The sequence below is a fragment of the Bos grunniens genome, chromosome 6 (assembly GCF_055505025.1).
Source record: "Bos grunniens cultivar Pamir isolate PY7600 chromosome 6, Bosgru_T2T1.0, whole genome shotgun sequence".
Taxonomy (NCBI): domain Eukaryota; kingdom Metazoa; phylum Chordata; class Mammalia; order Artiodactyla; family Bovidae; genus Bos; species Bos grunniens.
In genome coordinates this window covers 20316271-20343516 of record NC_141170.1, presented here as the reverse complement: position 1 = coordinate 20343516, position 27246 = coordinate 20316271, and the positions used below count along the sequence as shown (strand labels likewise).

General features: G+C 44.2%; 1 protein-coding gene across 9 annotated transcripts in view; it reads right to left on the bottom strand.

The window, feature by feature from the left end:
- Positions 1 to 27246, bottom strand: part of TMEM150C (transmembrane protein 150C) — a 115266-nt gene that overhangs the window by 74965 nt on the left and 13055 nt on the right. The window lies entirely within an intron of this gene.

The following is a 27246-nucleotide window of genomic DNA, read 5'->3' as shown; positions in this document are numbered from 1 at the left end:
AATAATAAAAATAATGTGGCCTTTTGCAAGAAACAACAAACAAATCAACTGAACAGAGCAGTCCCAAGAGAAATTCCTGCATTAAGTTACAGAAGTTTAACTGTTTCTCTGCGTTAAATGATTACATCACCAGAAAACTGCTGCATCTTTTTTTTTTCCCCACCCACTTTGGAGGTTTTGTTTGGAATGATCCGATGCTACATCCAGAAGAAGTGACTTGGTTGGGGAGGCCACAGGTACCTGGGTTGTAAGGAAGAATTATATGACTTAAAACGAGTTTTTGGCAATGATCAGTGCCAACTGCTGTTATACCAGTTCGCACCAGTTTTTGCTGGTGCGAACTGGTATAACACCACAAGGAAGTGTTCGAAAGTGAAAGAGACGGATTATATTCACAGGTTCTAGAAGGGGGAGGCATGGCAGAGGACTACAAGGGAGAAGGGGCCGGCAGTCAGTAAGTGGGTTCAGTCAAGCCGGGTAGGGAGCAGAGAGGGGGGAAGAAAGAGGAGACCTTTGGCAGATGACTTCACTGGAGGCTAGGGGAGTGTGCACAAGCAAAAGACATGATATCACTGGTGCTTTTGAATGTCACTAGGCCAAAAGCAGGGGAGAGGGTTTCCCTGGTGGTTCAGGGGTTAAGAATCCGCCTGGCAATACAGAGGACACGGGTTCAATCCCTGCTCCGGGAAGATTCCACATACCGAGGAACAGGTAAGCCCACACACCACAACTACTGAAGCCCATGCACCCAGAGCCCATGCTCCGCAACAGGAGATGCCACCGTGATGAGAAGCGTGCACGCCACAACTGGGGACCAGTCCTGCTCACCGCAACTAGAGAAAGCATGCGTGCAGCAATGAAGAATGCAGCACAGCCAAAAATAAAGAAAATGAATACAATTTTAAAAAGAAACAAAATGAAATCAGAAGAAAACAGGAAGAAAGAAACTTGTGGTAGGCACCAGCCTATTTCTAACCTGGCCACCCAGCCGGGAGTGCACATAACCTGTTTGTGGGGATGTTGAGGTGGTAGGAAAATGTTAAGTTTTACAAATTTATAATAGTATACAATCGGCCTTGTGACGCTGCAACATCACTGACAATACCAGGCAGGCTGGATGACGTTTGCCACCTGGGCTGTGGAGATATTAAAGTGAGTGGGACAGCTTGACTTGGCCGTGGAAGGCTAACTCAGCTATAGGTGACGATATATGATGAGAGTGCGGAACCCAGTCCCACAACCAGGCATGTCACTTTGTTGGCAATAGCCAAGAAGAGAACAGGACAACATTTCTGATTCTAAAGAAATCTTTTAGAAGATGCTGGTATGAGAGAGCTTTACCTCTCGGCCCATGCCTTGTAGTCTGGCCTGTATCTGAGTTAATAATGCCATACAGTAGGAGGTACTACGTGTGATGAGAAAACAGCTATTTTGAGTTGCTGCTCAGGCATTTTATAGCATATTTTATATACTGATAGTAGGCATTTGGGGCTTCCTAGGTGGCTCAATGGTAAAGAATCCACCTGTAAATGCAGGGAGATGCGGGTTTGATCACTGGGTCAGGAAGATCCCCTGGAGAAGGAAATGGCAACCCACTGGCCTCCTGCACTGCAGGCAGATTCTTTACCATTTGAGCCACCAAGGAAGCCCCAGATAACTAGTGGGAAGCTGTGATATAATTCAGGGAGCTCATCCCAGCACTCTGTGATGACCTAGAGGGGTGGGATGTGGAGAAGGTGTGAGAGAGGCTCAAGAGGGAGGGGATATATATATATATATAATATATATATAGTTACAATAGATTCTCATTGTTGTATGGCAGAAATCAATATAATATTGCAAAGCAATTATCCTGCAGTAAAAAATAAATAACCATTTAGAGTTGAGCCCCCAGAAAAGTTAGTAACCTTGGCCCCAATCATCTTATCAGTAAAAGGTGCTTGCTACCCTGCTCTCTATCTTCTGCTCTCCCCAACCACCCCACTATGGAGGGCTGCCCTTCCCCTGGCTCACTGCTGCCCTTCCCCTCCCCCTCAAATGCCCCCATTTCTGGGATCTGTAAGTAATAAAGCTTGTAACTTTACTTTCATTGTGTGAGTGCATTGAAACTGAACCATCAAACAAAAAAACCCAGGCTTTCACTTTCCCAACATGGCAGCTCAGACGCTGAGGAAGTCACCCGTCAACTTGGTATGGGTGGCCTGTGCCTCCTCGTGACTTGCGTGTTTCTTTTAAAAGCATTTGTTTATTTCTGTTTATTTATTTCGCTGCGCTGGGTCTTAGCTGCAGCATGTGGGGTCTTTTAGTTTCGGCATGTGGGATCTAGTTGCCTGACCAGGAATTGAACCCGGACCCCTGCACTGGGAGCATGGAGTCTTAACCGCTGAACCGCTAGGGAAGTCCCTGATCTGCATGTTCTTAATTTAAGACAACAGGTGGGAAGAAAGGCAGAAACCCTTTCCTGGCTAGTAAGTAGTCAAGAGCCAGTCTGTCATCTATCACCATGTGGGTTAGGGACTTACGGGCTTGTTGCCTAAGGGACAGTATTTTGTCCAGCCTCTGAGTGATCTGAAAAGGCCACAGAAAGGTGCTGGGTGGCAGTCAGGACTTGACTTTGTTTGAGAATGGTCCCTATACTGGTGCCAAGGCTGGCTGCTCCTGAGGCGATGACAAACCTTATCAGGATAGGAATCAATATCGTTCTTGGGTTGACAGAAGCCAGAAACACCCGGTGGGTAAAGAACTTGGAAACTCTAGTGTAACCATTGCACCCTGGGGTATGGTTTCCTTAGGAAAAATGTTGGTGGGGGAGCCAACCAGGAAAAATATATAAGGTGCTGTGCCTTTGAGTCCAGGTCACAATCATACCTGAAGGTGCCACTATTTAGAGCACGATGTACTGTGTTTAACCGATGGGGAAGGGAAAGAAGGTCACGATTGGAAAAAGAAGGCAAGAGACTGGTTGCAAGCTGGGTGCGGGGAGGGTATAAGAAAAGGCATTAGGGAGTGAGTGGTCCTTTCCCCAGGAAGTCAAAGGGCTGGCTGACATGAGACAAGTGCCTCTTGGAGAAAGCAACAATCTGAGAAGGACATGGCAACCCACTCCAGTATTCTTGCCTGGAGAATCCCAGGGACAGAGGAGCCTGGTGGGCTGCCGTCTATGGGGTCACACAGAGTCGGACACAACTGAAGTGACTTAGCAGCAGTAGCAGTATCAATTTAATTAAAAACAATTTTTTTTGGCTGCACAGCACAGCATGTGGAACTTCAGAGATTGAACACGAGCCCCCTGCAGTGGAAGCATGGAGTCTTAACACCGGACCGCTAGGGAAATCCAAAGATTCTCTTTTTGGCTGTGCCGCTTGGTTTGTGGGATCTTATTTCCCAGACCAGGGAACAAACCCAAAACCTCTGCATTCAAAGTGCAGAGTCTTAATCGCTGGCCCACTAGGGAAGTCTCTCTGTTTATATTAGTAACCTCAATCTCGTCCTTTAGCCATGGGGGCACGGGGTGTGCATTTTAATAGAGAGCAAGGAGTATACTAGAATTGAGGGCTAAGCAGACAACAGGCTCAGGAAGGAAAGAAATGTCCCATGTCCACTTTGTGCCACAGGAGAGGTGGTCCGTGGGTGCCCCTGGGGTGGAGGTTTTAGTGTAAGAAGTGAAGATATCTCAGATACCGAGGGTGAAGCTGTCTCCAATGCTGTGGTCTTGGGTTGGGGTGATGTCATCTCCAACCATGAGATTCTGGGCCAGGACAATGTTGTCTGGGATGTGGGACTCGGGGGGCTCTTTCCAAGTGGGTACCCATTTGAGCTGCTGAGAACTTCCAGACTGTAAACCAATGGAAATGCCTAGGCCAGTAGTAATAAGACCAACAGTCAACAGAGTGGTGTGTGGCTGTTTTAGTTTTGGTGAAAGTTTTGGTTCAAATGAGTCCTATATCAGGTGAGCAGGGGCCTGGCCTGTGGAATAAGCTGTGGTTAATGACTCCTACCAGTCCATTCTGAAGGAGATCAGCCCTAGGATTTCTTTAGAGGGAATGATGCTAAAGCTGAAACTCCAGTACTTTGGCCACCTCATGCGAAGAGTTGACTCATTGGAAAAGACTCTGATGCTGGGAGGGATTGGGGGCAGGAGGAGAAGGGGACGACAGAGGATGAGATGGCTGGATGGCATCACTGACTCAATGGACCTGAGTCTGGGTGAACCCCGGGAGTTGGTGATGGACAGGGAGGCCTGGCGTGCTGCAATTCATGGGGTTGCAAAGAGTCGGACACGACTGAGCGACTGATCTGATCTGATCTGAATGACTCCTAGGAAAGTACGTGCCCTTGATCTGGCCTCCAGCCTGAAGTGGTGAGAGGTAGATTGAACATTTATAAGAATAAGTTAAAAAAAAAAAAAAAAAGAATAAGTTAAGGCTTGGGGTAACATAGAGAACTTGACAGTTTACTATTGGTTGTACTAGAATTTGAAAAGGGGTTGTTTGAGAGACCAAAAGCTGAGTACTCAGTCGTGTCACCTCTTTGTGACCCCGTGGGCTGTAGGCCATCAGGGTCCTCTGTCCTTGGAATTTTCCAGGCAAGATTACTAGAGCGGGTTGCCATTTCCCAACCCAGGGATCAAACTCGAGTCTCTTGTGTCTCCTGCATTGGCAGGCAGATTCTTTACCACTAATACCGCCTGGGAAGCCCATTTGAGAGACCAAATGTCTCTCAATTAAACTGTTATTTGAAATCTCTCAGGGACATAAACGTTCTATGGGAGACTTCCCTGATGGTCTAGTGGTAAGGAATCTTCCTTGCAATGCAGGGGACTTGAGTTCGATCCCTGGTCAGGGAACTAAGACCCCTCGTGCGGCAGGGCAACTAGGCTGGCCAGTTGTGACTACTGAGCCTGTGCTCCACAAGCAGAGTCTGTGTATCATACTGAAAAGATCCCATACAATGCAATGAAGATCCCATGTGCCACGACTAAGATCCGACAGCCAAAAAAAGGAACTATCGGCTAGTTTTCCAAGTGTCCCATGTTGCGAATTCTGAAATGTGAGAATGTGCATCTTGGTTACTGCCAGTAACGTCTGTAACTCTGAAGGCAAAGAGTGTCCTGGCAAAGCCTTGTACTGTGGCCTTAGTATACGCAGTGTGTGCGTGTGCTAAATCATTTCAGTCGCATCAGACTCTTTGCTTCCCTATGGACTGTGGCCCACCATGCTCCTCTGTCAATGGGATTCCCCATTCTCCAGGTGAGAATACTGGAGTGGGTTGCATGCCCTCCTTCAGGGGATCTTCCCGACCCAGGGATCGAACCCATGTCTCTTATGCCTCTTGCATTGGCAGGTGGGTTCTTTACCATTAGTGCCACCTGGGAAGCCTCTTAGTATATACAGAGACCTGTATAATTGTGGTTTATATTCTGGGTATCAGTGAGGCAAGAGATTTCTAAACTATTTTACCCTGAAGGGGATAATTTTTAGGCTATAGCCCAACAATTTGTAATAAATATAAGGTGGAGCCATTGTTGGGCTGGGTTTCGAGACAGCAAGATGACCCCTGGAGTGTGGCTGAGTATGCTGTTGCTTGGGGCCCCTCCTTTATCGGGGACAGTCTGGGTCAGGACAATCTGGAAAGGAGCAGCATCCCACTGAACTCCATCCTGTCTGAAGCGAGAAGTGCCACCTGTACAGTACGTGAAATCCCACTGCTCATCTCTCAGTTAATCCAAAGATGCCTTTCAGGTAGCCAAGTGGTCTGGGGTGACCTCCTCCAGTACCCTGGCATCTGGCAATGGACAGCGGTCTAGGGAAACCACCCACTCCTGTAGGTGGAATACACCAAAGGGCCCAGGTGGGGCTCCATCTTGTCTTAAGGAGGCCTTGGGAGCCGTGCTAAGCTTGTGGCATGATTTAGGATCCACAGCAGAAGCACTCACAGTGGCTCAGATGGTAAAGAATCTGCTGCAATGCAGGTGACCCAGGTTTGATTCCTGGGTTGAGAAGATCCCCTGCAGAAGGAAATGGCTACCCACTCCAATATTCTTGCCCAGAGAATCCCATGGACAGAGGAGCCTGGTGGGCTACAGTCCATGGGGTCACAAAGAGTCAGACATGACCGAGCAACTAACGCACACATACAAAGCAGAAGGGACAGCTGGGTATGGAGGGTCACAGGCTCGAGGTCTGTGAGAGCCTCAATTTTCAGGAAAGCTCAGTAAGTAGGCATCACTTGTTGTTTTAATGGTGTATAGCATGAGACCAAGGGGCAGTTTCTTGCATCAGAAGCCCTGGGGCAACCAATGGCCATTATATTAATAAGTGGTCTGGAGACTTTTGAGAGGCATGAAAAGAGGCTGCCAAAGCCCCTACAGTGAAGGAATTTTTGAAGACACCAGTAGGAGTGCCTGTAGATTTCAATTTGTAAGTAAAATTCATAAATGAGAAGTATGTTGTCATCAGAATCCAAAGAGGATGAGATGATGTTTAGTTATTAACATACACTATAATGCATGTCCTATGCATGTCCTTGGAGGAGGCTGTGATTTCTTATTTTTCCTCTGCTTAGTTCTGTTGGTTTAATCAGTAAGTACTCTTGGACTAGGATGATGTTTGCTGCCTCTGGTTTTTGCTGGGTTTGTAAGGTTTGCAGCTCCTTCCTCCCTCCCTCCCTCGTTTCCTCCCTTTCTTCCTTTTCCCTTGGGCTTGCAGCCACCAAAAGTGGCAGTTTGTCTACCCAACACTATTTGTTTAGCTTCCTGCTAGCACGGGTCTTTAGTCGAGATAAAGGGGAAGGGAGAAGGGGAAGGACCGGCTTAATTCCAGGCAGAAGCCGCTCTCTGGGACAGCCTTCCCCTCCCGCCCCCAACCAACCACAGGATAATCAACCCATTTTTGTTCCCTCTTTTTTTTTTTTTTTTTTGCTGTTTTGTTAAAATCTTTTGAGTGTTTTGTATCTCCCAGCAGCTATTTTTTTTTCCCCCTGTCTTTGGACAAATTCCTGGTGGTCTCCAGTGACTGTAGCTGTGAGGAAGGGGATGGGAGATGTCCTCTCTTGGGGTGGGGGTCCCCATCTACCTCCCTCTAGAGGGGTTGGGGTCTACAAGCAGGAGATCTGGAATGGCCTCAACTTCTTAGTTTTGTGCAATTTAATTCTAAGGAGACTACTAGCATGTCAATAGCACTTAAGTGGACCCAGAGATCTCAGGCAAACTGAGGAACAGCCTCAGGTATTTTGGGGGCGGGGCAGGATTAAAGTGCTCCTCCCCTCCCCCTACACACCCCACAGCCTTTTTTTTTTTTCCCACTTGGGCCACCTGTCTGCATAAACAGGATCCCTCATACTCTATGGGCTTGGGGGCTGAAAGAGGGATACTGCAGACGGGATTGCCAACCCCAGCAGGGCGGATCCTTACAGGACCTCATGGCTGACACTCTGTGGAGGGTCTCCCAACACCGAATGAGAAGGGAGGGGTACTCCCGGTGTCACTCAAAGCCACAAGGGCAGTGTGGACGGGGTCATGGGCCAATACCATGGGACACAGTGACCCCTCGGCTGTGGGCGCTGACACAGCCATTCATGGTGCCTTAACCAAGATACGGGCAGTAGAAGGAAATGGCAGCCCACTCCAGTATCCTTGCCTGGAAAATCTCATGGAGGAGACTGGCAGACTACAGTCCATGGGGTCGCAAAGAGCCAAACACAACTGAGCACAGCACAGCCCTTCCCTAATTAGTCTGAGCTCCGTCTAGGCAAAGCTATGGTTTTTCCAGTAGTCACATATGGATGTGAGAGTTGGACAATAAAGGAGGCTAAGCGCAGAATTGATGCTTTCCAGTTGTATTGGAGAGGACTCTTGAGAGTCCCTTGGACAGCAAGGAGATCAAACCAGTCAATCCTAAAGGAAATCCTCACTATTCATTGGAAGGACTGATGCTGAAGCTCAAGCTCCAACACTTTGGCCACCTGATGCAAGAAAGCTTACTCTTTGGAAAAGACTCTATTTCTGGAAAGACTGAGGGCAAGAGAAGAGCGGGCAACAGAAGATGAGATGGTTGGATGGCATCACTGACTCAATAGACACGAGTTTGAGCAAACTCAGGGAGATAGTGAAGGAAGGGGAAGCCTGGCCTGCTGTAGTTCATGGGGTCACAAAGAGTCAGACACGACAGTGACTGAACAACCACCACCAGGATACAGGCAAAATGCCAGGTTAGCTGCCCAGCGGCTCTGCTTACCTGCAGCCCCACGATGACCAGCCTTCTCCTGTGAGGCTCGCGACTGAGAAACGAGATCCTGGGATGTTCTACTGGGCTCAGGGCACGGTCTGCACTTTAGCATGGGGATTCTTGGAGTCTAGGTGGTGCCTGAATGCCAAGACACAGAGCCTTCCAAATGCCTGAGCCCAGGTGCCACAGCCCATTCATCAGCCAGAGCCGTCCCGGGACATCTCCGTGGGGCTTTCCATCCCTGGCTTAGATCATCCCATCCTCTACGCCAATTGTGTTGCAAGGAGTCATAACATTACTTAAACTGTTGTTGGGGTGTTTTTTGTTTATGGAGGATCGGTCTGACAAGGACATGGAATACCATCACGGGGAGGGGTATGAAAGTGAAAGAGCTTGGTCAGACGAAGGAGTCCTAGAAGAGGCAGATGCGGCAGGACACGGAGGGGACCACGCGGGACGAGCGCCCAGGTAGCGGCTCAACCAGGCAGGTGGCAGCCGAGACAATGAGCCATTGAGGGCAGTGCCTTCAGAGGGGCTCGGGGAAAGAGCACATGCCAAAGGCGCCAGGGGATTTCACTGGTGTGTTTGAAGGTCACGAGGTCACAGTCAGGGGAGGGTCAGAGGGGAGCTTGTGGCACCACCAGCCTATCACACTGACTTGGTCATCCAGGCAGGGTGCCCACAGCCTGCCTGTGGGATGTTGAGGCACCAGGAAAACATGAAATTTTTAACATTTACAACACAGTACACCTCAGACAGGGAAAGGAGTATGTCAAAGCTGTGTATTGTCACCCTGCTTATTTAACTTATATGCAGAGTACATCATGAGAAACACTGGGCTGGAGGAAACATAAGCTGGAATCAAGACTGCAGGGAGAAATATCAATAACTCAGATATGCAGATGACACCACACTTATGGCAGAAAGCGAAGAAGAACTAAAGAGCCTCTTGATGAAAGTGAAAGAGGAGAGTGAAAATGTTGGCTTAAAACTCAACATTCAGAAAACTAAGGTCATGGCATCTGGTCCCATCACTTCATGGCAAATAGATGGGAAAAAAATGGAAACAGTGAGAGACTTTATTTTCTTGGGCTCCAAAATCACTGCAGATGGTGATTGCAGCCATGAAAGTAAAAGATACTTACTCCTTGGAAGAAAAGCTATGACCAACCTAGACAGCATATTCAAAAGCAGAAACATTACTTTGCCAACAAAGGTCCATCTAGTCAAAGCTATGGTTTTTCCAGTAGTCATGTATGGATGTGAGAGTTGGACTACAAAGAAAGCTGAGAGCCAAAGAATTGATGCTTTTGAACTGTGGTGTTGGAGAAGACTCTTGAGAGTCCCTTGGACTGCAAGGAGATCCAACCAGTCCATCCTAAAGGAGATCAGTCCTGAATATTCATTGGAAGGACTGATGCTGAAGCTGAAGCTCCAATACTTTGGCCACCTCATGCGAAGAACTAACTCATTGGAAAAGACCCTGATGCTGGGAAAGATTGAAGGTGGGAGGAGAAGGGGATGACAGAGGATGAGATGGTTGGATGGTATCACTGACTCTACGGACATTAATTTGAGCAAGCTCTGGGAGCTGGTGATGGACAGGGAGGCCTGGCATGGTACAGTCTATGGGGTTGGTTGCAAAGAGTCAGACATGACTGAGAGACTTAACTGACTGACAAACTGGGGAAATATTTACAAGCAGTGCAACCAAAGGATAATATTCTTCATGTATAATGACTGTATAAATGAGAAAACAGCAAATGCACTAAAATAAAAATGGGCAAAGACATTACAAAAGATTTTACAGAGGTATTTCTCTGGTGGTCCAGTGGTTAAGATTCCGTGCTTCCAGTGCAAGGGACACAGATTTGATCTCTGGTTGGGGAACTAAGATTCCACATGCCACTTGGCCAAAAAAATTTTTTTTTACAGAAAAAGAAATTTCCATGTTAAGTACACAGAATCTTGTCAAATTTATGAACAATTCATGAAATGAACTTTAAAAAATCAGTTTCCATTTGTATCCAATCCAAAAAAGGTTTTTTTTTTTTTCCAATGGTAATACTTAATTTGGGCAAAGCTGTAGGTAAATGAGTACTCTACAATGCTGATGAACCAGGCCATCTTACGCATTTTGGAAAACAATTTGGTAATAAGTATCAAGAGATACTTTGATACTTGTTTTTTGCCTTTGTATTTCTACTCAAAAAAGGTGTAGTGGGTTAAATATTGTCCCTCTCAAGTAAGATAAGCCCAAGTCCTACCCCTAGTTACCTATGAATGTTACCTTATTTAAAAACAGGCCCTGTGCAGGTATAATTAACAAAGCATCTTAAAAACAAATCATCTTGAATACATACTGATGGCCAACAGGCAAATGTAAAATTGTTCAACACTGCTAATTATTAGGGAAATGCAAATCAAAATACACAATGAGATTTCACCTTATGCCCATTAGAATGGCCATTATCAAAAAGATAAGAAATAACAAATGTTGGAGTGTCAGAGAAAAAAGAATCCATGTACCTTGTTGATGGGAAGGTAACTGATGCAATCAGTATGGAAAACAACTATGGATATTTCTCAAAAAATTGACAATAAAGCTATCATATGATCCAAAAATTAAAAAAAGAAAGAAATCATCATAGATTTAAAACATGGCTTAAATTCAGTGACTGATGTTCTTATAAGAAAATGAGGGAACACAGAGAGACATGCATAGAGAAGGCCATGTGAAGACAGGTAGAGACTGGAGTGATGATACCACAAGGAACGCCAGGAGCTGCCAGAAACTGGAAGAAGCCAGGAGTGATTCTCCCTCTAGAGCCTTCAAAGGGAGCATGGCCCTGCCAACACCTTGGTTTTGAATTTCTGGTCTCTAGAACTATGAGAAAATAAACTTCTGCTGGATTAAGCTACTGTGCATGCATGCTAAGTCCAACCCTTTGCAACCCTATGGAGTGTAGCTCATCAGCCTCCTTTGTCCATGGGATTCTCCAAGCAAGAATACTGAAGTGAAAAAAAAAAAAATACTGAAGTGGGTTGCGTGCCCTCCTCCAGGGGATTTTCCCAATCAAGGGATCCAATGCATGTCTGTTACATCAAACCTGTACTGGCAAGCAGGTTCTTTATCACCAGCGTCACCTGAAAAGCCCTAGTTAAGCTAGTAGGTTTGTATAATTTGTAGTGGTGGCCTTTGGAAATGAACACACTACAGAAACAATCAGCAGTAAGAACAAAAGTTTACACATAAAGATGCTCACCTTTGCATGATTTAAACTTTTGTTGTTCAGTGGCTAGGTTGTGTTTAACTCTTTGTGACCCCATGGACTGCAGCCCAAAGGGCTTCTTTGTCCTTCACTATCTCCCACAGTTTGTAGCAGTCCAAAATTAGCAAAAACTTAAAGCAATGAAAAAAACAGGAAGATTAAGGAAATTATGATAAACCGTAATATATTGTGCAGCCATTGAAATATGTTTTGAAGAACTTCTAATGCCATAGGAAAATGCTATTGTATTTAAGTGTAAAATTCAGGATACAAAAGCATATGTACAATGTCATTCCCCAAATACAACTGTATATAATACACATATTTATTTTTTGAATAACAGTGATGAACAACATGAGTAAAAAGTCCTAAATAGAAAATAGCACATAAAGTCAACAATAAAGTAAAAGAAAAGCAAATCATGGCCTAGGGGAGTTTATCTCAGGAAATAAATAGTTATTATTATGAAGATAATGCAGTACACTATTGAGTCAAATAAGATTAACCCTATAAGGATGTTCAAAAGGCTGACCAAATTCAGTGCTCATCCCTTTCAAAATATCTAGGAAAACTAGGGTTAGAAGGATTTTATAATGGGTATATCTCTCATAAGCCAACAGCCAATATTATTTTTTGGGCATGAAAAGGGAGCTTTCCTATTAAAACTAGGATGAATCGATGATGATGCTAAAAAAGAGACAACAGTCCCAAAATGGAGTCTCTTGTACTAAGCCCACATCACCAAACCAAGAGTTAATACCAAAGCTAGCTGCTGTTTCAGCCTCTCCCACAACATAACCTTTAACCAGTCAGTCTGGAATTACTTGGTTAGCACTGGCACAGTAATCTGCTTGACAGACCCCTGTCTTCTCCCCAGAGAAGGGGACACTGCCTGAAACAATCCACCCTGTGCTGGAATAAATTTCGTGTCCTGCCTCCTTCTGCCTATAACAGTCTTCCATTTTTTGTACAGCTTCTTGCAACTCCTTTCTATCTCCTAAATGGGATGATGCCCAACTCAAGAAGCATTAAATAAAGCCAGCAAGGTCTTTAAATTTTACTCAGTTGAATTGTTTTTTTGAGAAAACAACTATCAACACTGCTTGGGCAGGTTTTACCAATTCATCAAAAAAGAAACAGAAATAAGGGGCTTCAATATAAGACACGCAGAAATGGAATTATCTGCAACACTAAAGCCAGAGAATTGATTAAAATACTATTTGAATTTATGAGCATTCATATAAAGGGTTAGATAAAAGATGAAAATCCAAAGTTTTTTATTATACAGTAAAGAAAGAAACATAATAGGTTTACAATAGCAACAAAACCCATAAACTATCTAGAACTATCTGTGATGAGAAATGTACATGAAAAAAACTCACAAAATTCTGAGACAGAAAAGCTTGAATAAACGCTGCTGGAGAGTTAATTAGAACGCTGTGAAGAAAGTCACTCTCACCAAATTAATTTAGAGATATCAAAGAATTCAATAGAAAAAAATGCAAGGGGATTAATTTGGAATTTGACAGTGTTTTTAATGTTCATCCGGAATAACTGCTGAAATACACAACTATATATAAAAACCGTGTCTAAGTCCCCTTTTGCAATCTACTTAATAAGCCTAGAGAAAGTTAGTTTTATTTGAAGATTCACAAAATAATCATTTAACATCTCTACCTGTTCTTTTAGTGTCAAATTAATAGAGAAGATATTACCATTCATTACTCAGGAGGTTTCAAAACTGAAGGATATTTTCTTTAAAGAGTTTTTTCCCCTTGTGCATTATATCTTAAACTTTATTCCCTTTTATCCTGGCTAATTTCCTCTGGGAAATGCCAACCTCTGCAAAGCTTTGTGGTCATTTTGAAGTACCCAGCAAAACATTTTTATTTACATATTAAACTTTATTTTTATACTGGCATAAAGACAGGCTGGTATAATAAAAGACTGGGCTATATTTGAATCACAGCTCTGCTTCTTTCACAGTTTGCTTCAATTTATTTGTTTTTGAAAAGTAGATTCATATATCCAACTCAAATATTTGTCGGGAGGATATATTAATAGGAACATAACTACAACCTAGCACAGAGCTTGGCACACACTAGAAAATTAGTAAGTGTGATTAACTATGTTTATATACTTTCTAAGCTTGGCCTTCTATCTCTGTATTTACCCAGTTTTCAACTGTAACTATTTACCCTTATTTAATCCAATCTCATTATCGTTAGACCACTGTTGTTCACATACGTTTCCAGTGCTAGGCTGTGATCTCTTAGCAGGAGAAGGCCATGTTTTACTTGCAGAGCTCCATCGAGACCAATGCTGTCTGCATTTCAGATGCCCATTGATTGAAAGAAAAGAAAAATGAGGGAGGGAGAAAGGACAGAAGATGAAGTTGATTCTCACAATGTATGTAGCATGTTTGCACTCCAGCAATAAAATTTTATTTCATTATGGTGGTGCATGGCGCTCAGTCACTCAGTTGTGTCCGACTCTTTGTGACCCCATGGACTGTAGCCTACTAGGTTCCTCTGTCCGTGGGATTTCTCAGGCGAGAACACTGGAGTGGGTTGCCATTTCCTTCTACAGTGGATCTTCCCAACACATTATAGCTTAAGTTTAATTAAAGTCTAATATTTTAGCAGATCTACTAAATTAGTATGGAAAGGTAAATGGACATATACAGATCAGACTAAATCATTGAAGGGCCCCAAATAAACCACAAACCAATCTGTCCATAACAATTATGGAACTCCCCTACGTATTTAAGTGATTTCAGGGTTCTGGCTCTTTATTCTATCACCTATCCGTGGTTTAATAGTGAAGAAATGTTGATGTACTGAAACAGCCAAAGTCTCATGTATTATAAAAGTCAAGAACTAGAGACTTATGAGTCCCATAATAGCAATAGTAGTCCTGCCTTGCTCTACAATATTATTTTGTTTTACTACATATGGCCTGGACTCCAGGGCTTTATTTATGAGCAGTGGGGTGGAATTATAGCTGCCAAGAGGAGAAGGTTACATTTTTTAAAAACTTATACTACATATAAAACAGGTACAATTTTCCTGAATGCCTAACTGGTAAGCTTACAATAATTTTAATATTATCTGAGTCATTATGAGAAGATACTAATTTTTAAAATGGTACCGAAGAAAGCTCTAAATTAAATATAATCAAATGCAAAAATACAGGAGATGCCAATCAATGTTCAGGAGGAGACAGGGTTTAGGGAAAAGGTGGGGGGAGGGCCTTAAAGCTACAGGCACGTGTCAGGTCTTCCCTGGTGGTCCAGTGGTTAGGACTTCTCACTTCCACTGCAGGGGGCATGAGTTCGATCCCTAGTCAAGGAACTAAGATCCCAAGTGACGAGTGGTATGGCCAAAATAAAAAATAAAAACAAAATAAAAATTTTAAAAGCTATTTAAGTGTAAATAGAAGGGACAGGGAGGGCATTTCAGTGTGGGGACCTTGAAAACAAAAGAACACAAGCGAAAGTGAAAGAAAGTGTTAATTGCTCAGTTGTGTCTGACTCCTTGCGGCCTCATGGACTGTAGCCCACAAGGCTCCTCTGTCCATGGGATTCTCCAGGCAAGAATACTGGAGTGGGTTGCCATGCCCTTCTCCAGGGGATCTTCCCAACCCAGGGATGGAACCTGGGTCTCCTACATTGCAGACAGATTCTTTACCGTCTGAGCCACCAGGAAAAAGATAGACCCCAGTGAGTGGGAAGTAAAATTCTACATTAGAGAGAAACTGGAAGTGAAACATGGATAGATAAAATGGGCTCAGATTATGCATGGCCTTGAAAGGCAACACAGGGAGCTTGGATTTGATCCTGCAGTAAGATACTATCTCAAGAGAGTTCTTGGCCTGGGGAGACCTGGCAAGAATGAAATAATGGGGAGATGAAGACAGTGCTGTGTGAAGGAGACTCTAATGGCCAAGAGGCAGAGAAACCAAAGTGGAAGCTACTGCAGTGTTTGCACATAAGAAATCAGTATTATTTAACATCATCTTAAAAATCCTATTGCCTAGGAATTGACCAGTTATTTCTACATAGCCCTTCCCTGGTGGCTCAGACGATAAAGAATCCACCTGCAATGTGGGGGACCTGGGTTCAATCACTGGGTTGGGGAGATCCCTTGGAGTAGGAAATGGCAACCCACTCCAGTATTCTTGCCTGGAGAATTCCATGGACAGTGGATCCTGGCGGGCTACAGTCCATGGGGTCACAAAGAGTCGGACACGACTGAGTGACTTTCACTTTCACTCACTTTCCACAAAGCTAACAGTGGAAAAACAGAGCAGGCAGCAGTGCCAGGCCGGGGAAGCCCCAGGTCAGGCCTTCTCTGAACCTGTACTTTGCATCCAGTGGTCATGTGTGTCACTAAAAGGGTCCAGGTGAAAGACACCCTAAGTGGGCTTTAGAAAATGTGAAATGGAATGACCACTAACTCAGTTAAGATAAGGGAAGATCCAGTACTAGTATTTCATAGTGTGTCCAACACTCGGTAAGCATGCATGCATGCTCAGTCATGTCAAGCGACTCCATGGACTGCAGCCCACCCAGCTCCATGGGATTACCCAGGTGAAAATACTGGCGTGGGTTGTCATTTCTTTTCCAGAGGATCTTTCAAACCCAGGGATCAAACCCGAGTCTCCTGTGTGTCCTGCACTGGCAGGCGGATTCTTTACCACTGAGCCACCTGGGAAGCCCCCAACACTTGGTAAGACATTATCAAATAAGTAGTAGCTTTATGTGAGTACAGAAAGGTGAACTGACCTTTCTAGGGCTCAGGCAGCAGCAGGCATAAGGTTCGCAGTTGTGCAGACACAAAACTGCTCCCTGTCTTCAGTGCCTGTGAAATTCTTTATGAAATGAGCCACCTGCATTAAACTAATTTTTTTTTAAATCAGACTAAATCATTGAGGAGCCAAAAATAAACTACAAACCGATCTGTCCATAATAATTATTGAATTCCAACTATGTACTTCAATGATTTCAGGGTTCTGGCTCTTAATTCTATTGCCTATCCATGGTTTAATAATGAAGAAATGCTGATATACAGAAATAGTCAAAGTTTCATGCATTATAAAAGTCAAGAACTAGAGACTTATGAGTCCCATAATAGCAATAGTAGCCCTGCCTTGCTCTACAATTCCCACTAATTCAGTTAAGGTAAAGAAAGACCCAGTACTTTCTTTGGTGTAAAATACTTACAAGTATTTCACAGTGTGCCAAACACTTGCTAAGACTTCAGCAAATAAGTACCACGTTTATGTGAGCAGCACTTTGCAAAGCCCATTCACATGTTATATCAATAGCTGGTACGTATATAGCACTTAGGGGCTTCCCTGGCGGCTTAGAGGGTAAAGCGTCTGCCTGCAATGTGGGGACCCGGGTTCAATCCCTGAGTCGGGAAGATCCCCTGGAGAAGCCAATGGCAACCCACTCCAGTACTCTTGCCTGGAAAATCCCATGGATGGAGGAGCCTGGGAGGCTGCAGTCCATGGGGTCGAAAAGAGTCGGACACGACTGAGCAACTCCACTTTCCCTTTCTTTCACTTCCTTTCACTTTCATATAGCACTTACAGTGTTCAGGCACACTGACTACAACCCTAGGAAGTAGGTAGCATCATCCACTTTCACAGATGCCCAGAGGAGAGTTACTGCTACTTCCTGGGGCCAGAACCAGGGCCCAGGGACTGTGCTCTTAACACTACACTCTACTGCTGCTCATCCTACTCGCTCTTTCAAACAACCTATGAAATAAGTGAGACGAATCTGATTTGTTTGAAAAATATTTATAGAGTTCTTACTCACCAGGCCTCATACCACACACTGAGTTTCCAATGATGGATGAACCATACCACCCCTACTTGAAGAAGCTTACAGTCTACTAAGCAAAACTGACAGATAATCCATTTTCCTGATGAACAACAGAAACTCTAAGCTTCCATAAATTAAATATCTTATCCAAGCACACAGCCGGCTGGAGAGTGGTCAGGCCAGGGTTTAAATGCTGACATCACATCTCTGAGTCTAATTACTCCAGGTAATGATGTTACTTCCTTTGCTGGCCTACTAGGCAAAAACAAAAGAAAACAAAACAACAATATCATAACCAAGCCAATCTAGTCTAACTCAACTTTTATAAAAAGAGCCTGATCTTGGTAAGAAGGTAACATTAAACCAAGCTATTGTGATTCTGATGCAAACAGCACAGACCACCTATGCCAATTTACAAATTGTTTCAACAGCTGGAAAACCTATCATTTCAACCATTAATTGTCCTATCATCAAACATTTTGGCTAAAAATATTTCAGATACTTTGGGTGAATCGCTTACATTGGGCCACTTTTCTCAAGGAAAATCAAGGTAAATTTTTGTGGTCTGTGAAGCTAAAGATGACCCCAAAAGAGTCAGTTGCACAGTAATTATAACTTTTTCATTTTTCCTTCTGCTCTTTTAATGCTCCCTAAAGGAGGCCTAGAACCTTTCTTTCATATGTAAGAGAATTGTCCCAAACGACCTAACTATACCAGCCTGCAAAATCTGTTTCACAAAACTTGGCCCATTACAGCTTTCAGAGTGAACATTACACAGTAAGACTTTAAGCCCCTCTTGGCCCAGGAGTAACTGGCAACAGCAAGTACAGCAAGGATTCATTAGCTGCTTTTACACACAGGATGTTTAAACACTGCACTCAAGCCATGCCAGTAGTAGATCTTTTAACTTCTTTGTTTTTTCTCAAAATCGTCCTGACTGGGATCAATCATACATGCGGTGTAGGCAGCTAGTCACGATCATATGACTTGGAGGGTGATAATAATGGCTTCCCAGGCCCCTAAATAACCCCCCTCCCAGCCTCTCAAAGTAGCCAAATTTAAGGAAGAGAAGTTTGATCACGGGGAGCTACTAGGGTTATTAAGGAGGTTAACAGGTATTTGTCCTTGGGATACTGGAGAAGACTCCTGAAAGTCCCTTGGACAGCAAGAAGATCAAATCAGTCAATCTTAAGGGAAATCATCCCTGAATACTTGTTGGAAGGACTGATGCTGAAGTCCAGTATTTTGGTCATCTGATGCAAACAGCCAAATCACTGGAAAAGTTCGTGATGCTGGGAAAGATTGAGGGCAGAAGAAGAAGAGGGCATCAGAGGATAAGATGGCTGGATGGCATCACTGATGCAATTGACATGAACTTGGGCAAACTTCGGGAGATGGTGAGGGACAGGGAGGCCTGGTGTGTTGCAGTACATGGGGTGGCAAAGAGTCGGACATGACTGGGCAACTGAAAAACAACAGGTATTTACCAAATGTGTGTTATGAGCCCAAGACAACAGGAGACCAATATCAGTAAGACATAAATGCAGTGCATTTCAACAATTTTAATATCTATTTTTGTTGTTGTTTGTTTAGTCGCTAAGTCGTGTCTGACTCTTTTCCGAATCCATGGACTGTAACCCAGCAGCCTCCTCTGTTCATGGGATTTCCCAGGCAAGAATACTGGAGTGGGTTGCCGCTTTCTTCTGCAGGGGATCTTCCCGACTCAGGGACTGAACCCACAACTCCTATGTCTTCTGCACTGTTCACGAAGGGTATAGTAGCACGAAGGGCCTTGAGGGAGTCTTCCACCTACTATTGCAGCCTCATTTCTGAGCAGCCAGGGAGCCAGCCCCTCTGAACAACCAGTGGCTCCCCAGGCTGCCCAGCGTCTTTGTCCAGGCTCCATGCTAAGGGCTGCAGATACAAAGATGAAGGCACAGTCCCCACCCCCAGGCGGCCCACAGGCAATCAGGAAACAAGTGCAGTGACAGATGGGAACAGGGATTAGGGAGCCCTGAAGGGAGAAAGCTGACTCTGCACTGAGGGCAAGGGGAGGGTAGGTGAGGAGGAAATGGCTCTGAGCTGTCTCCAGGGATGCAGGGGGTTCCCATGCGGCTGTGGAGGCCCGTGCAGGTCATCCCACCCCTGTGGGCACAGGAAGCAGAGTTCCGTGGTGCTCAGAGCAGAATGGGTCAGGCTGCGAGTGGTGAATGAGACCCTGGGAGGAGGGCAGCACCTGGCAAGGCGGACGGCTACAGTGAGCTGATGTGGCTCCACTGAAGGTTCCTTCAGCATTTACAACAGAAAAGTGTGCTCACTGCAAATACTTTAAAAGGTGCACATCAGGAAAAAGAAGATGAAAAGGGCTCCAAATCCCATAGTCTAGAACTGAAAAACCAATCATTTCAAATATTAAATACCCTGTCATCAATCATTTTGGCTAAACATTTCAGATACTTTGGGGGAATCATTTACACTGGGCCACTGTAAGGAGGGCCTGTTAACATTTTGATGTACAATCTTTTATACATATATGTATGTATTAATATGTTTATATATTATATATTTACCTATGCTGTGCTGTGCTTAGTCGCTCAGTCATATCTGACTCTTTGTGACCCTGTCAACTGTAGCCCGCCAGGCTCCTCTGTCCCTGGGGTTCTCCAGGCAAGAATACTGGGGTGGGTTGCCATGCCTTCCTCCAAGGGATCTTCCCAACCCAGTGATTGAACCCAGGTCTCCTGCATTGCAGATGGATTCTTTACAGTCTGAGCCACCAGGGAAGCCCAAGAATACTGGAGTGGGTAGCCTATCCCTTCTCCAGGGGAACTTCCTGACCCAGGAATCAAACCGGGGTCTCCTGCACAACAGGTGGATTCTTTACCAGCTGAGCTACCTGGGAAGCCCATATTTACCTATACTAACAAATACTTTTTTCTTTAAAAATGAAATCATTTAAAGTGTGGTGGACTTCCCTGGTGGCTCAGACAGTAAAAGATCTGCCTGCAATTCAGGAGACCTGGGTTTGAACCCTGGGTCAACAAGATCCCCTGGAGAAGGGAATGGCTACCCACTCCAGTATTCTTGCCTGGAGAATCCCATGGACAGAGGAGCCTGGTAGGCTGCAGTCCATGAGGTTGCAAAGAGTTGGACATGACTGGGTGACTAACACACACACACATATACATACAATGAAATATTATTTAGCCTTAAAAAGAAAGAAAGTTCTGGGACTTTCCTAGTGGTCTAGTGGTTGAGACTTCACCTTCCAATGCAGGGGGTGCAGGTCCGATTCCAGGTTAGGGAGCTAAGATTCCACAGGCTTCCGTGGACAACAGAACAAAACATAAAACCGAAGCAATACTATAACACATTCAATAAAGACTTTAAAAAAAAATGGTCCAAGTCAAAAAAATCTTAAAAAAGAAAAAAAGGAAAATCCTGACATGCTACAACATGGATAAACCATCACGACGTTGTGCTAAGTGAAATAAGCCAATCAGAAAAAGACAAACGCTGTACAACTCCACTTCTCTGAGTACCTAGAGTAGTCAAATTCATAGAGGCATAAGTAGATGGTGGTGACAGTCGCCTGGGGGAGAAGGGGGAGAAAGTCAGCAGTTGTTTAATGGGTAGAGTTTCAGTTTTGTAAGACGGTAAGATTTTGGAGATTGGCTATACCTATGTGAATATACTTAACACTCCTGAACTGTATACTTAAAAACAATTAAGATGGTAAATTTTATGTGTTTTTTTTAACCACACAAAAGAAAAATAAATAAAATGTGACAAAGAAATTCACTCATTAAGCTACTTTAATACTTTTTTCACTCATTTTTTTGTGATCACCTTTCCACATGATTATTGGAAATACCAACAGCAGTGTATATCGCTATCAATATTTCAGATAACTCTATAGTATTCTAACGTTGTTCAGTCGCTCAGTCGTGTCCGACTCTTTGCAACCCCATGGACTGCAGCACACTTCACCCCATGGCTTCCCTGTCCTTCACCATGTCCCATAGCTTGCTCAAACTCATGTCCATTGAATCGGTAATGCCATCCAACCATCTCGTCCTCTGTCATTTCCTTCTCCTCCTGCTTTTAATTCTAGTGTAGAGATCTACCTTAATTTACTTAACCCAGGAGAATTACTTTTTAAGATGGATGAAACCTGCAAAGTCTTGGTTGATAGGAAGGAGCCATGACGGCTGATGGGAAGGAGCCAGTAAAGCGTTAAGAAAGATGCAAGACCACAGAAGAGAGAGGAATATTAATAGAGCAAAAGTTCCAAAGAAACCATGAGGGGACTCCCCTGGTGGTCCAGTGGTTAAGACTCCCCACTCCCAGTGCAAGGGGGCACAGGTTTGTCCCTGGTCAAGGAACCAGATCCTGCAAGCCTCAACTAGGAACCTGTGTGCCACACCTAAGACCTGGCACAGCCAAATAAATTTTTTTAAAGACCATGCTTATTAAAAAAACAAAACAAAAGTGAAACAACAACTACCAAAAAAAAAAAAAACCCCACAAAGATAGCATGAAGAGATGGCATTCAGGGTTCAAGTATTGGGCCAACCTTAAACATGGGTCAAAATGGACCACATCTCTTGAGGAAAGGAAATGAAGATGAGTACGAATATATATATTTGGGTTCGATTCCTGGGTTGGGAAGATCCCCTGGAGAAGGAAATGGCAACCCACTCCAGTATTCCTACCTAGAGAATCCCATGGAAAGAAGAGCCTGGCAGGCTACTGTCCATGGGGTCACAAGAGCCAGACATGACTTAGCGACTAAACCACCACCACGAATATATTTGCACGTGTAGAGAAAAGTCTGGGTAACTGAAGAAGTCAAGAGGTAACATCTTAATGAAGATAAAGAGGTAGAGAAGTAGGGCGCGAAAGAGTTGGAAGGATACACAGCTATGTTCAGAAATAAGACACTGAGGTTAAAATTCCTGAAGGTGAAAAACTACCAGTTGGACAAGGATCTGGGTGGAGGGTTGGGAGTGAGTAGCTGAGGTTCTCAGGAACTCACTGAACAGGTCTAGTGATTTTGAGGCCAGATTCACAACTAGATCACCTGGGATAGTGCTGTCCCCAAGGGTTATGACCAGTCAGGAAAGGGAGGTACGGGAAGACCAGGTATTCAGTTTTTCAGGCAACAAACGAAAGTGACTGGAAGCTGGATGGAGAGTAGTGGTGAGAAACAGTGAAAGGTGATTGACCACATTTAGCCTCAAAGTTGAAGACAACAAGCCTTTTCATTCAGTGACCTCTGGAAGAGGGTGACAGAGCAATCAGCCAAAAGATTGAGAACTTTACTCACCCTGGGGCAAAGAGGAAAAGAGGGAGGGAGGGAAATCAACAGAGGACCAGAAGAGATGATGCTAAGAGACTGTGAAAATACAAGACATGACGCATGGTGGGGGGCAGGTGGGTTTGAGAGGTTGTGGCGCAGGAGGGCCTAGAGGAGCTATCCCACGTTGAAGGTCAGGAAGGGTGGCAGTGAGGAGATACCCCTCGTCCAACGTAAGGAGCAATGGCTGCGCTTTGCTGGAGCAGCCATGAAGAGATACCCCACGCCCAAGGTAAGAGAAACCCAAGTAAGATGGCAGGTGTTGCAAGAGGGCATCAGAGGGCAAACACACTGAAACCATACTCACAGAAAACTAGTCAATCTAATCACACTACGACCACAGCCTTGTCTAACTCAATGAAACTAAGCCATGCCTGTGGGGCAACCCAAGACGGGCGGGTCATGGTGGAGATATCTGACAGAATGTGGTCCACTGGAGAAGGGAATGGCAAACCACTTCAGTATTCTTGCCTTGAGAACCCCATGAACAGTATGAAAAGGCAAAATGATAGGATACTGAAAGAGAAACTCCCCAGGTCAGTAGGTGCCCAATATGCTACTGGAGATCAGTGGAGAAATAACTCCAGAAAGAATGAAGGGATGGAGCCAAAGCAAAAACAATACCCAGCCGTGGATGTGACCAGTGATGGAAGCAAGGTCCGATGCTGTAAAGAGCAATATTGCATAGGAACCTGGAATGTCAGGTCCATGAATCAAGGCAAATTGGAAGTGGTCAAACAAGAGATGGCAAGAGTGAAAGTCGACATTCTAGGAATCAGTGAACTAAAATGGACTGCAATGGGTGAATTTAACTCAGATGACCATCATATCTACTACTGCGGGCAGGAATCCCTCAGAAGAAATGGAGTGGCCATCTTGGTCAACAAAAGAGTCCGAAATGCAGTACTTGGATGCAATCTCAAAAACGACAGAATGATCTCTGTTCATTTCCAAGGCAAACCATTCAATATCACAGTAATCCAAGTCTATGCCCCAACCAGTAACCCTGAAGAAGCTGAAGTTGAACGGTTCTATGAAGACCTACAAGACCTTTTAGAACTAACACCCAAAAAAGATGTCCTTTTCATTATAGGGGACTGGAATGCAAAAGTAGGAAGTCAAGAAACACCTGGAGTAACAGGCAAATTTGGCCTTGGAATACGTAATGAAGCAGGGCAAAGACTAATAGAGTTTTGCCAAGAAAATGCACTGGTCATAACAAACACCCTCTTCCAACAACACAAGAGAAGACTCTATACACGGACATCACCAGATGGTCAACACCGAAATCAGATTGATTATATTCTTTGCAGCCAAAGATGGAGAAGCTCTATACAGTCAGCAAAAACAAGACCAGGAGCTGACTGTGGCTCAGACTATGAACTCCTTATTGCCAAATTCAGGCTTAAATTTAAGAAAGTAGGGAAAACCACTAGACTATACAGGTATGACCTAAATAAAATTCCTTATGATTATACAGTGGAAGTGAGAAATAGATTTAAGGGCCTAGATCTGATAGATAGAGTGCCTGATGAACTATGGAATGAGGTTCGTGACATTGTACAGGAGACAGGGATCAAGACCATTCCCATGGAAAAGAAATGCAAAAAAGCAAAATGGCTGTCTGGGGAGGGCTTACAAATAGCTGAGAAAAGAAGAGAAGTAAAAAGCAAAGGATAAAAGGAAAGATATAAACATCTGAATGCAGAGTTCCAAAAAATAGCAAGAAGAGATAAGAAAGCCTTCTTCAGCGATCAATGCAAAGAAATAGAGGAAAACAACAGAATGGGAAAGACTAGGGATCTCTTCAAGAAAATCAGAGATACCAAAGGAACATTTCATGCAAAGATGAGCTCAATAAAGGACAGAAATGGTATGGACCTAACAGAAGCAGAAGATATTAAGAAGAGATGGCAAGAATATACAGAAGAACTGTACAAAAAAGATCTTCACAACCCAGATAATCACAATGGTGTGATCACTGACCTAGAGCCAGACATCCTGGAATGTAAAGTCAAGTGGGCCTTAGAAAGCATCACTACGAACAAAGCTAGTGGAAGTGGAAGTGATGGAATTCCAGTTGAGCTATTCCAAATCCTGAAAGATGATGCTGTGAAAGTGCTGCACTCAATATGCCAGCAAATGTGGAAAACTCAGCAGTGGCCACAGGACTGGAAAAGGTCAGTTTTCATTCCAATCCCAAAGAAAGGCAATGCCAAAGAATGCTCAAACTACCGCACAATTGCACTCATCTCACACGCTAGTAAAGTAATGCTCAAAATTCTCCAAGCCAGGCTTCAGCAATATGTGAACTGTGAACTTCCTGATGTTCAAGCTGGTTTTAGAAAAGGCAGAGGAACCAGAGATCAAATTGCCAACATCCGCTGGATCATCGAAAAAGCAAGAGAGTTCCAGAAAAACATCTATTTCTGCTTTATTGATTATGCCAAAGCCTTTGACTGTGTGGATCACAATAAACTGTGGAAAATTCTGAAAGAGATGGGAATACCAGAACACCTGATCTGCCTCTTGAGAAATTTGTATGCAGGTCAGGAAGCAACAGTTAGAACTAGACATGGAACAACAGACTGGTTCCAAATAGGAAAAGGAGTTTGTCAAGGCTGTATATTGTCACCCTGTTTATTTAACTTCTATGCAGAGTACATCATGAGAAACGCTGGACTGGAAGAAGCACAAGCTGGAATCAAGATTGCCAGGAGAAATATCAATAACCTCAGATATGCAGATGACACCACCCTTATGGCAGAAAGTGAAGAGGAACTAAAAAGCCTCTTGATGAAAATGAAAGTGGAGAGTGAAAAAGTTGGCTTAAAGCTCAACATTCAGAAAACGAAGATCATGGCATCTGGTCCCACCACTTCATGGGAAATAGATGGGGAAACAGTGGAAACAGTGTCAGACTTTACTTCTCTGGGCTCCAAAATCACTGCAGATGGTGACTGCAGCCATGAAATTAAAAGACGCTTACTCCTTGGAAGGAAAGTTATGACCAACCTAGACAGCATATTCAAAAGCAGAGACATTCCTTTGCCAACAAAGGTTCATCTAGTCAAGGCTATGGTTTTTCCAGTGGTCATGTATGGATGTGAGAGTTGGACTGTGAAGAAGGCTGAGCACCGAAGAATTGATGCTTTTGAACTGTGGGGTTGGAGAAGACTTTTGAGAGTCCCTTGGACTGCAAGGAGATCCAGCCAGCCCATTCTGAAGGAGATCAGCCCTGGGTGTTCTTTGGAAGGAATGATGCTAAAGCTGAAACTCCAGTACTTTGGCCACCTCATGCGAAGAGTTGACTCATTGGAAAAGACTCTGATGCTGGGAGGGATTGGGGGCAGGAGGAGAAGGGGACGACAGAGGATGAGATGGCTGGATGGCATCAGTGACTCGATGGACGTGAGTCTGAGTGAACTCCAGGAGTTGGTGAGGGACAGGGAGGCCTGGTGTGCTGCGGTTCACGGGGTCGCAAAGAGTCAGACACGACTGAGCGACTGATCTGATCTGTTGGCACAAGTTACGGTCCTGCAGAAGGACATAGGGTTATGGACACAGGTGGATGGCCAGGCTTGAGCAAAGGAGGGAAAATGACTATGGAATCCAGTCTCAGAAAAGTGGTAAGAGCTGTTACTAACGGACTTCCCTGATGGTCCAGTGGTTAAGACGCTGTGGAGCAGGGGGCCTGGATTCGAGCCCTGGTCTGAGAACTAGATCCCACATGCCGAAACTAAAGATCTCTAATGCCACAGCTAAGGCCCAGTGCAGCCAAATATATACATGTACATATATATATATATATATATATATATATATGTATATATATGAGAAGGAAATGGCAACCCACTCCAGTACACTTGTCTGGAAAATCCCATGGACGGAGAAGCCTGGTAGGCTACACAGTCCATGGGGTTGCAAAGAGTCAGATACAACTGAGCAATAGGTTCTACATATATAGAGAGATATATATAGATATAGAGAGAGAGAGAGAGAGAGAGCAAGCTGCTACTAAGTTCATAGAGAAATGTGATGTGACTTCTGGTTCTCAGAGCACAGTCTCCAGAATCTCCAAGTTCCTCGCCATGTTTTATTTTTTCTCTCTAGCACATCAGCTGTATACTATACCATTTCCTTGTTTATTTCTGGCTAGCTTGCTCCATTAGCATATAAAGCTCCCCGAGGGCAGGAATGCTGTCTGCTTTGTTCACTGTATTTTCACCAGCACTTAGGTCATATCTGCACAAATAATGCCTCCATAGGTCACACTTGTTGAGTGAATGCATGAATGAGTGAACAAATAAATGATAAAGGCCAGTTAGGATAAGGATATCCCGTGAGGTTTGCTAAAATAGCAGGTAGGGTCTCTGCCAGGAGGAAGCCATCTTATGGTATTTAGTCCTAAAGGGACAGAAAATGTTGGCCAAACTCCGCTCCCAAACTCTATCTTCTCTTTTTTTCCCATCTCCTCCTCTTCTCATGACTACTTCTGATCCTCCAAGACTCAGCTTGGTGTCACCCCTCAGGGAAGCCCTCCCTGATGTCTCCTCT